General features: G+C 36.2%; 1 non-coding gene across 1 annotated transcript; it reads left to right on the top strand.

The window, feature by feature from the left end:
* The first annotated feature begins 3,094 nt into the window (after positions 1 to 3,094).
* LOC141675785 (small nucleolar RNA R71) lies at positions 3,095 to 3,201 on the top strand. The gene has a single exon (XR_012556420.1). It is a non-coding gene; the product is annotated as a small nucleolar RNA R71 (small nucleolar RNA).
* Positions 3,202 to 10,871: the final 7,670 nt, after the last annotated feature.

Here is a 10,871-nt window from a genome sequence, read left to right as displayed (position 1 = left end):
TGACTCATAACATCTTCATCCTACTAGAGTTATACAAGGATTCACGCTATTATTGTACACATAAAAAATATGCTTATTTGATCATGCAATGAATGAGGTCCCAAAAGACTTATGCAATAATACCCATGTAGCGAGCGTTAGGTTAGCGGATCCCAGAATATGAAAAGTCTTAGGTCACTAGGCACAAAGTCCCCTAAGAAGTTAATAACTCGAGTATTAAAGAGCTCACTCTCGATCAATTATGCATTAACACATATTTTTTTTCTCTTTTTTTTTTTTAAATTTCTGAATGAGTGTGTTTCGCTCCATCTCATTCAATCCTAGAGTACTCATAAAAATATGAGCCGGCTACTATCCATTTGACACCTAGCCTTATTTACAACAAGCAATGAAATTCAAGTTTTTCTCCAGTTTAAAAATCAGTGTTCTTATATCATTATGAGAATAGAAAAAATTCTAAATATAACCAAGTGATTAAATCTCAACAAATAAACAGGTATGATCATGATCTAGTTCAAAAGAAAACCTATAAGACTTTGTGAATTTTTTTTATTTTTGGCATGCAAATCAATTCATTAGGACTTAAACATCCCTTTATTCGTCATCACTACACTCACATCAACATCAACCAATCAATCAGAAATAGCTCAACCTAAGGGATCATGTTATATGCATGCACATGCAACTAAATGAACTCACTCAATAACACAAATAAAAATGCAAACAAATATGACCTATATGAATAATCATGCAAAAATAAAAATGACCTAACAACTCTACATGCAATATGAATCTATATGAATCTATATGGACAAACACGAACTATCCATACATTATCAGCCCCAAACTTAAAATTTTCAATGTCCTCATTTAAGGTAATAATAAGGATTCTAAGCATACCTAGTCGTTGGAAAGATCACCCTCCTAGGGTGGAGGATCAGGTGGCCAATCAACCTCGACACCAATGGCTCGAAAAATAGTGCCCAAAGCTTGTGTCAAATCTGCATCAAAACGATGGTGAATGTCATGCATGGCCTCCATACGCCTAGTCACTCGCCTGTACTGCTCATCACCAACACCAGTCCTATCAACTACCTGTTACACTTGAGAAGAAACCTCTATAGGCACGGGAAGATCCGTCCATCCACTCTCTACATCATCAAAAATATATCCCAACCCCGGTGTACCTAAGAATGAATAACCCAAGTGATCTGGCAGTCGGTTGAGCTCAAGTGTGGGAGCTTCTCCCATTGATGGTTCAAAATGCTCCTGAGAAATTTTCAGCTCTGCTAAACCAAGAGAATCGAATGGCATATCCAACTTCCTCTTCCACGGAGGTGCATTGAAAACCTGCATTTGCTCTGCTCCTTTTTCATCTTCAATAACTGATTCCCCTATTAAAGATCTCTCTAAGGTATCTGACTTTGGAAATTGCTCAGGCTCTGAATTCATGACAAATTCGACCCACTCTACTTTAAAGCACTCCTCTTTAGCTGTGGGTAACTTTATTGCCTTGAACACATTAAAAGTGACCTTTTGATCATGAACCTTCATTGTAAGCTCTCCTTTTTGCACATCGATCACAGTTCTGCTTGTAGCCAAGAATAGTCTTTCCCAGATGATGGGAATCTTCTTATCTTCCTCAAAGTCCAGAATTACAAAATCAGGAGAGAAGATGAGTTTGTCCACCTTGACCAAGACATCCTCCACTATTCCTCGCGGATAAGCGATGAAACGATCAGCTAGTTGCAATGACATATATATCGGTTTCGGATCAGGTAGACCAAGCTTCTTGAAGATAGACAAGGGCATCAGATTGATGCTAGCTCCCAAATCACACAAGCATTTGTTGAACGACAAGTTTCCAATAGTTCAAGGAATAGTGAAGATTCCAGGATCTTTAAGCTTCGGAGGGAACTTCTGTTGCAGCACAACACTACATTCCTCCGTAAGAGCAATGGTCTCTAAGTCATCGAGCTTCACTTTCCGAGAGAGAATACCTTTCATAAACCTCGCATAGCTAGGCATCTGTTCAAGAGCTTCAATGAAAGGTATGGTGATATGAAGTTTCTTGAACACCTCCAGAAACTTAGCAAATTGCTTATCCAACTTCTGCTTCTGCAGCCTTTTAGGAAAATAAGGTGGATGATAGACCTGTTTCTCTATTGTATTACCCTCAGGAGGAGTGTGTTCCACAATTTTCTTCCTTGATTCCACTTTTGCTTCGTTCTGCACACCTTCTTCAACCAAAACTTCAGATTCTGGAACTTGAGATTTTTCAGGGCTTGCAACCTTCCCAGACCTCAATATAATCGCCTTAACATGCTCTTCTGCTTCCCTCTTGCCTGGAACTTCTGTATCACTAGAAAGCATTCTTGGTAGTCGGTTCAATAAGGCGTTAGCAATTTGTCCTATCTGATTCTCCAGATTCTTGATAGAAACAGCCTGGTTTTGGCATATAAGTGCCTGGTTTTTGCAAAGCCTCAACTCCTCCAATTCAGATTTTTTATTCGAAATTTGACCTGCATCATGAGTTTGTTGTTGAAGTTGGAATTATTGTCTTGGTGCAAATTGTTGCTGAAAACCAGGAGAATTAAATTGCTTGTTTCCAAACTACTGAAATGGCTATTGCATCGCATTCTGATTGTTACTCCAACTAACTTTAGGATGATTCCAGTTATCAGGATGATAAGTGGCCGGAACTGGCTGCTGCGATCTCTGAAAGTTGCTCAAAAACTGAGCTGAGTCACTAGATATAGGGCATTGCTCCGTCACATGTGGACCTGTACACAGCTCACAAACACTAGTTACCTGCTTAACACCATAGTTATCCAGTAAATCGATCTTCATAGACAACGCCTTTAGTTGAGCAGTGATAGTCGTAGTTGTACCCACTTCAAGAACTCCTGCTACCTTGCCCTATGGCAATTTCTGAGTTGGATATTGGTATTCATTAGCAGCCATCAGTTCAATTAGATCATAAGATTCCTCATAGCTTCTTGCCTATAATGCTCCAGCTGATGCTGCATCAAGCATGGGTCTTGACTGTGCTCCCAAACCGTTATAGAAGCAATTGATGATCATCCAATTAGGAATTCCATGATGAGGACACTTCCTAAGCATCTCCTTGTAGCGCTCCCAAGCTTCACATAGAGATTCTCCCGTTTGCTACGCAAATTGAGTAATAGCATTTCTAATTGCAGCTATCTTCGCCATAGGGAAGAATTTAGTGAGAAACTTTTGAGCAAGATCTTCCTAAGTAGCAATCGAACTAGCTGGTAGAGAGTGTAACCAGCCCTTAGCCTTGTCCCTCAGAGAGAATGAGAATAATCTCAGTTTCACTGCATCCTCATACACACCATTGAACCTGATGGTATCACAGATCTCTATAAAATCCCTAATGTGCGTATTGGGATCTTCCGTTGGAGAACCCCCAAACTGGACTGAATTAAGTACCATCTGAATTATGCCAGGCTTGATCTCAAAGGTATTAGCTGTGATAGCTGGCCTGACAATGCTAAATTGAATGTCATTGATCTTGGGTTGAGAAAAATCCATCAAGGCTTTCGTTCGTGCTGCTGGATCTCCCATTATAATGAGTACCTAGAACACAAACAAGTAAACCGTGAAAGAAAAAAATCTGAGCCAGTGAACTTTAATGACCACTGATGACAAGCACATAAATAAAATTAACACCGAGTCCTCGACAGCGGGCCAAAAACTTGTTAGGGCGAAAATACGCGCTAAAATTCACGTAAGTATACGCGTTTGCTAGTAGTATAAGAGATAAATTAGATTCGTTCCCACATAGACTAGTTTAGGTTAGGTTCAATTTATGCACCTATGCAACAATGTATGGTTATCGTTCAATGCTAAGAAAAATAACAAGTTGAGATTGTTTATAACTAAGAATTATACTAACAATTATAACTAAGAGAACAAGAATGGTTAAATTAATATATGACAAACATGGGAACTTTATTAAATACTTCATTAAATACTTCATTCAATAGCCTTTTTGTTCTTAACCTTAGTATTTAATGGTGATGACACTAATCAGATAACACGAAACTAGTAAACGCCAACTTTCGTTGTACGAAGACCCTACTACCAAGCATCCACAAAAGAGATAGAAGTTGAATAGACACTAATTATGCTTAGTCCTTATATGTCTATAAGAATTAAAAATATAATCGTTTAATGCGCAAGTTATCTATCGTGATTACATAGGGCAAGTAAGATGGTTAAAGTTACCTACGAATCATGCATAACAATAACACATGAACCTCTGCTAGCATGGCAAGTTCTAAACCTCTATATTCACTATCGCTTCAATAGAGATTGACACACTATCTTATATGTTAGCTACACACTATTTTATATGTTAGCTACACACATAAGATGAATAAGCACAACCAATACTAGGATATCAATCAATCATCACACACCAAGATATTGAACAAATTAACTATAGAAATCCATAGGTAAATCCGTTAGAACCCCACGATAACGAATAGTTCATAAACGAACTCATCGTCACCATGGGTTCCAATGAAATCATGATAATAAATAATATAAGAGTGCTAGGGTTCAAAGATAAATCGAAAACAAGCATCCAAGTATCGCCTAAATTAAAGAAAACAAAAGTCTTCCTCTCCGTAGCCTTCTCATGCTCTCTAGGTCTTCTTATTGCTCTCCCCTCACTCCTTGTTGTTAAAAACATTTTTTCATTGGTATATATAGGCTCCAAGATGACCAGGACTCTCAAAATCTTCAATTTCGACTAAAATCAGGATTCTGGGGCAGAAACCAGGCGCAGACACGCTGTTTTCGGCCACGGCCGCGCTGGAATAGTGTTTTGAGCGGCGCAGGCGCGCTAGTTCTGGCGCGGGCGCGCTGGTTCTGGCGCGGCCGCTGACATTCTGGAAAAATTCTGACATTTCTTCTTTTGGTCGTATCTTGAGTTCTGCTCGTCAGAATTAGGCGATTCAACTACCCACACGAAGCTAATGAGATTCTATACAACTTGAGAATGGCCTCGGATTCTAATTCTGATCTCTTTTCAGCATATGTCTTTGAAAAGCTTCTTCTTCCTCCAACTACTGCCTACTATGCAATAACACAAAAACACATAAAAAATACCAATAATTTGAGTCCAAAACACCAACTTATGTTTGGAATAAAGTGTTCCAAGTAGATATGAAATCCATTTATCACACCCCCAAACTTGAATCGATGCTTGTCCTTAATCATAAACAGACTCAAAACTATAAAACAAACCTAATGCATGAATGCAACTACGTGAATGCAACTAAATGATAATGTAATCAATCCCCTCAGAATAACCATAACCAAATGAATAAGCCAACGCTTATAAGAATACAATAACTCAAAACAGAGTTCGAATAAATCTCATAAATTAACTCACAAACCAGAACGTGCGTGTGTGGGATGCTTAACAGATATACTCTCGATACTAGATCAATAACCATAACTTATCTTTAATCAAAACAATCACAAGTTTATAAACAGAATAAATGATAAACGCATAATGACTTATAACATATAACAACTCGTGTATTTTTGAATTACTTAAATACGTAATTGTGGAAGTATTAAATAAATAAAGTATGTGTATAGTTTTTGTAAGCTCGATTTTATTTTATTATTATGTATGTGTGATTTATGGTGTACCGGGTTGTCCCCGTAATTAATTATGGAATTGTATTGAATTGTTTTCACTTTTAAAAGTTGATTTAATGCAAATGTATTTGTATATATATATTTCGAATGTCTCTAAAATCGTTTTTGTGGTTTTATAATTATAATAGTTATTTTTGGGATTTTATAAAATTTAGAAATCAATATTTCATCAATTATTTAACCCCGTATAATTTTATGACTGTATTTATTTGTAAAACCCGTATTTAATTCTGAGATTCTTTAAAAATTGCAAAATTTATATTTTATTAAGTTTATAATATTATTTGAATTTTAAAATTATTTTGGGAATTTTTGGGAGTAAATTCACCCGCGCGTTGGTTCGTTTAATCGTCAAATGCGGGTATGAATTGCGTTTCAAAAATACTTTAAAAATTATGAAAATTTTATTTTAATAACCTTGAATTATTTTTGATGTTTTAAAATTAATTTGGAATTTTTTGGGATTATTTTTATTCGCGCAATGGCTCGTTAAATTGCAAAAACAGGATCAAATAAGGCTGCCAGAAGAGGAAAAAAAGACGCGTGGCAAGATTTTGGCTATCTCCCAGATACGTGGCAAAAGTTTATTGTGTTACTGTGGTGTGGGAGAAAGAACAATAATAAAAATAAAAAAATGTACTGAACAGAAATCTCATCCTTGTTTATCTTCTTCCTCTCGTTCCTGTTGATTACTCTCAACTTCTCCACTCTCCTTCTTGAATCTGTTCTCTCTTCTCCCACTCTGTTGCTTATTTCCCCTTATTTCTCCTTCTTTGTAACACCCCCCAGATCCGGGGTCGGGGATCCGGGTCGTCACGGTCTTTCTTTCCACAATATCACTTCACTTAATTAATAATAATAACCTTATGCTGTGACCCCACACTAACACACACCACAACCCGTTATAGTCTCAGAGATGAAATTTAAATAAGTACAAGTCTTTGAATCCACAATTTAAAAGTTATTACAACCCAAAATGATGACTTGATAAATTTACAGTTAATTGCCATTATCTGCCACAAGTTATAATTATACATAATTTGATTCTCAAAAGTAGAATGCCTGATCTACCAATAGATCTACCTCTGCAGCTATAGCAGCCACAACATCATCGGGAAGACGCGGGATGCTTCCCACGCGCTTGCGCTGGGTCTGCTGGAGTCTGGCCATCTTTCCTAACTGTTGTTGTGTGATGAAGAAATAAAGCAAGAGTGAGCCTTACAGCTCGCAAGATAATATATATAGTGATAACAATAATATAAGTATCTAAATGGATACTTACTAGAATCTTTATCGTGAGTAAGGTAATTACTTACTGGATATAAGTTTTAAAACAAGGGATGAAGTTACCAAATACTTCACTATACTTATATCATTTATAAAGCTACTTGAACTACCACCGTTCAAAGTATTATAAGTTTTAAGAAAAACATCCCATAGATGAGACCACAAGTTAAGACTTGAATAGATTCAATCTTTGAAATATTATTGAATGAAAAAGTTATGAGATACTTTATTTAGTCCTGATATATATATATATATCCACATATATATATCTCTAAAGCATTTCCTGGAACCTCTGTTATGTAAAGTATGAACAGAGTTGCAATATCCAATGAATTTGGAAGGAAAAGAAAACCTTTGGCATAAACCAGATATCTTGCTGATCAGGCAAAGATACCCATAAGTAACCTTTTCTACTAGTAGATGGACGAATTCCCCACTGGTCATCACCCTGGTCGCATTAGGACCTATGCTGGACTGCCACTCAGCCACTTATGCATTTGATGGACTCCCACTGAGCCACTTACACTATCATGGACGCCCACTGAGCCCATGTTGCTTATGCCGACTCAATAGATGGACTTACTTCCCGAACGTTGGGTAAGTAATCAATTCATTTACCAAAACTGCAACCTTGTTGCGAATATAAAATACACCACAGAGCCGGATTCCCCAGGTTTTGAACGAGTATTTAAGTCCCCTTTAAAAGGAAGATCTTAAATATAAAAATGAGTTTTGGGATCCGCTCTAACTTTTAAAAATCATTTTGAAGACTCGAAAACACTTTAAAGAGTGTTTGGAGTAAAACTGATTTAATGAAGTAAATCAGTCCCCAGAATATTTAGAAAATGACTGAATATTATTATTTAAATAATATTCCCATAAAGAATAATCTTTTATAAAAATAATTGAAGTAGAAGTTTTAAAACTTATACTTGAAACGAGTATTAAATAACCAAAGATATACTTATATGAAAGTATTATCTTTATTTGAATAATCGAAAATAAGTTTGATTATTTACACCTTATTCTTTAATAAAATAAAGAATATATCTCAGCAAATAATCGGAGTCATAGATCCTCAAATGAATATTCAAATAATATTCATTAAATAATATAAACTGAGTCATAAGCCCTCGAATGAATATTCAAATAATATTCAGATAAATAAACAAAAGGAGTCATACGCCTTCGAATAATATTCGAAATAATATTCAATAATAAAATAAAGTTAAAGTAATCGAATAAACCTTATTCGATTAATAGTTTGGAAAACTATAACCATATATATATATATATATATATATATATAAGTATATATATATATATATATATCCACATATACAAAATCTACTCGGGATCCTCGACTCCCGGTTTTAGAAAATATTTCCACCTTTGGGTCCCTATACTAAGGGTATATGCAAGTTACCGCTATCCTCTAGCATAGGTATTATCAACTGAATCAACAATTATATATGGAAAGAATATGAAACAGGCATGCATATATATACCATAGCAGCATGCTTCAATATATTGCAACATTTGCTAATATAAACATCATGCATCTATCGCAAGATAATGCATATACAAGTGTATACATCACAACAACAGTATAACGGATAGAATACTTGCCTGAGCGACTTGGGGTGATAAAAGGCTCGGGACGAGTATGGTAACCTATAAACAACAAGTAAGTTGGAATTAAACCAAAATCACTTGTAAATCTATACTTTAACTAACTTAGACTCTAACGCTTGTTTTGCGCTCACTGATTTGCTTAAGTCACTCGGGTATCCTCGGCTCCACCATTTTTAATAATTTAACCTTTACGAGTTTTAAAGCGATTCCTTCGCGAGTGTCTTACCAACTGCCTAACACACTTACCATAATTTTTTCATACATTAATTAACCCTTTTTGGTCTTTAACCTATGTTTCGAAGTAAGGCGAGGGGAAAAGTTTCGTTCGCGAAACGCCGTTACTTGAAACGGTCGTTTCTCCTAAACCGTGCATCGGAATCGAACGAACTACATATCAAAACGAAGCTCGTAACGTGAGCTATCTAAACATGGCAGTGGTCATAATCTAGCAGGGGGTTCTCGGGTCCTAATGTTATGCACAAAAACAGTCTACAGGAAATCGGACGTTACGACGACTATGTTTACGCGATTTCCCAAACTTTAAACCATTCAATACCAACCACAAATCAACCCCAAATCAATCATACAACCAATATCCCTCCAAACCACATCATAACAGCCCCAAAAAATCCACATTAACCATTTATACTTATTCCTCACATGAACTAAAGGCTTTACTTAGGTTCTTTAACTAATTACCAAGATTTACAACTCCAACAATGCAATAAAACCAACTAATCTCTACAAACTCAACCAAACCTCAACCAATCAAGCATCATGCTTCACATATGCTATATCAAACACATTCAATCCTAATTACTCAAAACTAAAGCTAGGGTTTGTAGTTTATACCTTCCTTGGAGAGTGGAGAATCAAGAGAATGGCTTGGAATCACCTTTAAAGCCCTTATCCAAGCTTAATCTAAACAAAACTTCAAGAACACAAATTTTAGTTCTTGAAAACACTATTCACCATCTTCTTTCATGATTTATAGAAAAAGATTGGCTTGGAATTAGAAGCTTAAACTTATAGGAAGTATGTAACTATCCATGGGGAAGCTTAGATAATTACCTTGCTAAATAGTAAGTGGAGGAGCTTGGACTTTCAAATTTTAAGAAATGCACCCGAGAGCTTGAAGAAGAAGAAGAAGAGAGATTTTTGTGTTTTGTTTGGTGAAATGAAATGATTTACTTGGTTGGTTGATTTTTGTTGTTTGCTTTAGTGAATTACCTAGTTGCCCTTGGTTTTGTGTGGTTAAAAAGTCACCACATCTCCTTCCTTTCTTGTCATGCCTATGTCATCCTCATGATGTCATCCTCCCTTCCTTGTCCTCTTTCTATTGGTTGGATGACATCATTCCCACTAATCCCTTTGATTAACTTCCTAATCGTTTGCCTAATGACCGCTGATCTGTTATACGGTTCGCTTAACTTTCGTTTTCGTTTATCGTTTGAGGGATCATACCCGGGATCTTATTACTTAGGTTCCCTTAACCTTTCTCAATATATTATATTCCTTTTATGATCCTCTCCTATAATCCTTTTATTTAAATCCTTTTTATCCTGTTACCTTTTTCTCAAATCTTTCCGTATCTTGTGGATTTCCGGGAAAAACCAAAGTGTTCGGAATTGGATTCTGACGATCTTTACATACACTTATATACTTCATAGAGTACTAATAATATCCCATAAGATCAATAACAGAACCCCTACATAGCGTGACATGAAAAGTTTTCTCGTTCAGCAAAAACACTATTCATAAGGGCTTCAAAATTTCTCAAAAATTGGGGTTATTACAGTCTCCCCTCCTTAAAAGGATTCCGTCCCGGAATCAAATTGAAAATAAATAGGGATACTCTCTTAGCATTGCACTTTCTAACTCTCGAGTAAATTTTTCCACATTGTGGTCCTACCACCAAACTCTGCCTAGTTTGATAATCCTTCTCCTAAGCACTTGTTCCTTTTGACTCTATAACCCTTCCTGGTTGCTCCATATAGGTTACGTCGGGTTGCATATCTATGCGCTCATATGCCTCTATTTATCTGGCATCTGAATTACACTTCCTTAACATTGATATGTGGAACACGCTATGAACTTACTACATGTTCGGGGGTTAGGGCTAGCTCATATGCTAACTTCCCAAACGTCTTAATATATCCAAGGGTCCAACAAATTGTAGACTTAGCTTTCCTTTCCTTCCGAACCTCATCAATCCTTTCCAAGGGATACCTATAACATTACTAGGT

The sequence above is a fragment of the Apium graveolens genome, chromosome 7, assembly GCF_009905375.1.
Source record: "Apium graveolens cultivar Ventura chromosome 7, ASM990537v1, whole genome shotgun sequence".
In the NCBI taxonomy this organism is placed as follows: Eukaryota; Viridiplantae; Streptophyta; class Magnoliopsida; order Apiales; family Apiaceae; genus Apium; species Apium graveolens.
The sequence above is the reverse complement of the archived record's forward strand: the minus strand, read 5'-3'. Positions and strand labels throughout refer to the sequence as shown.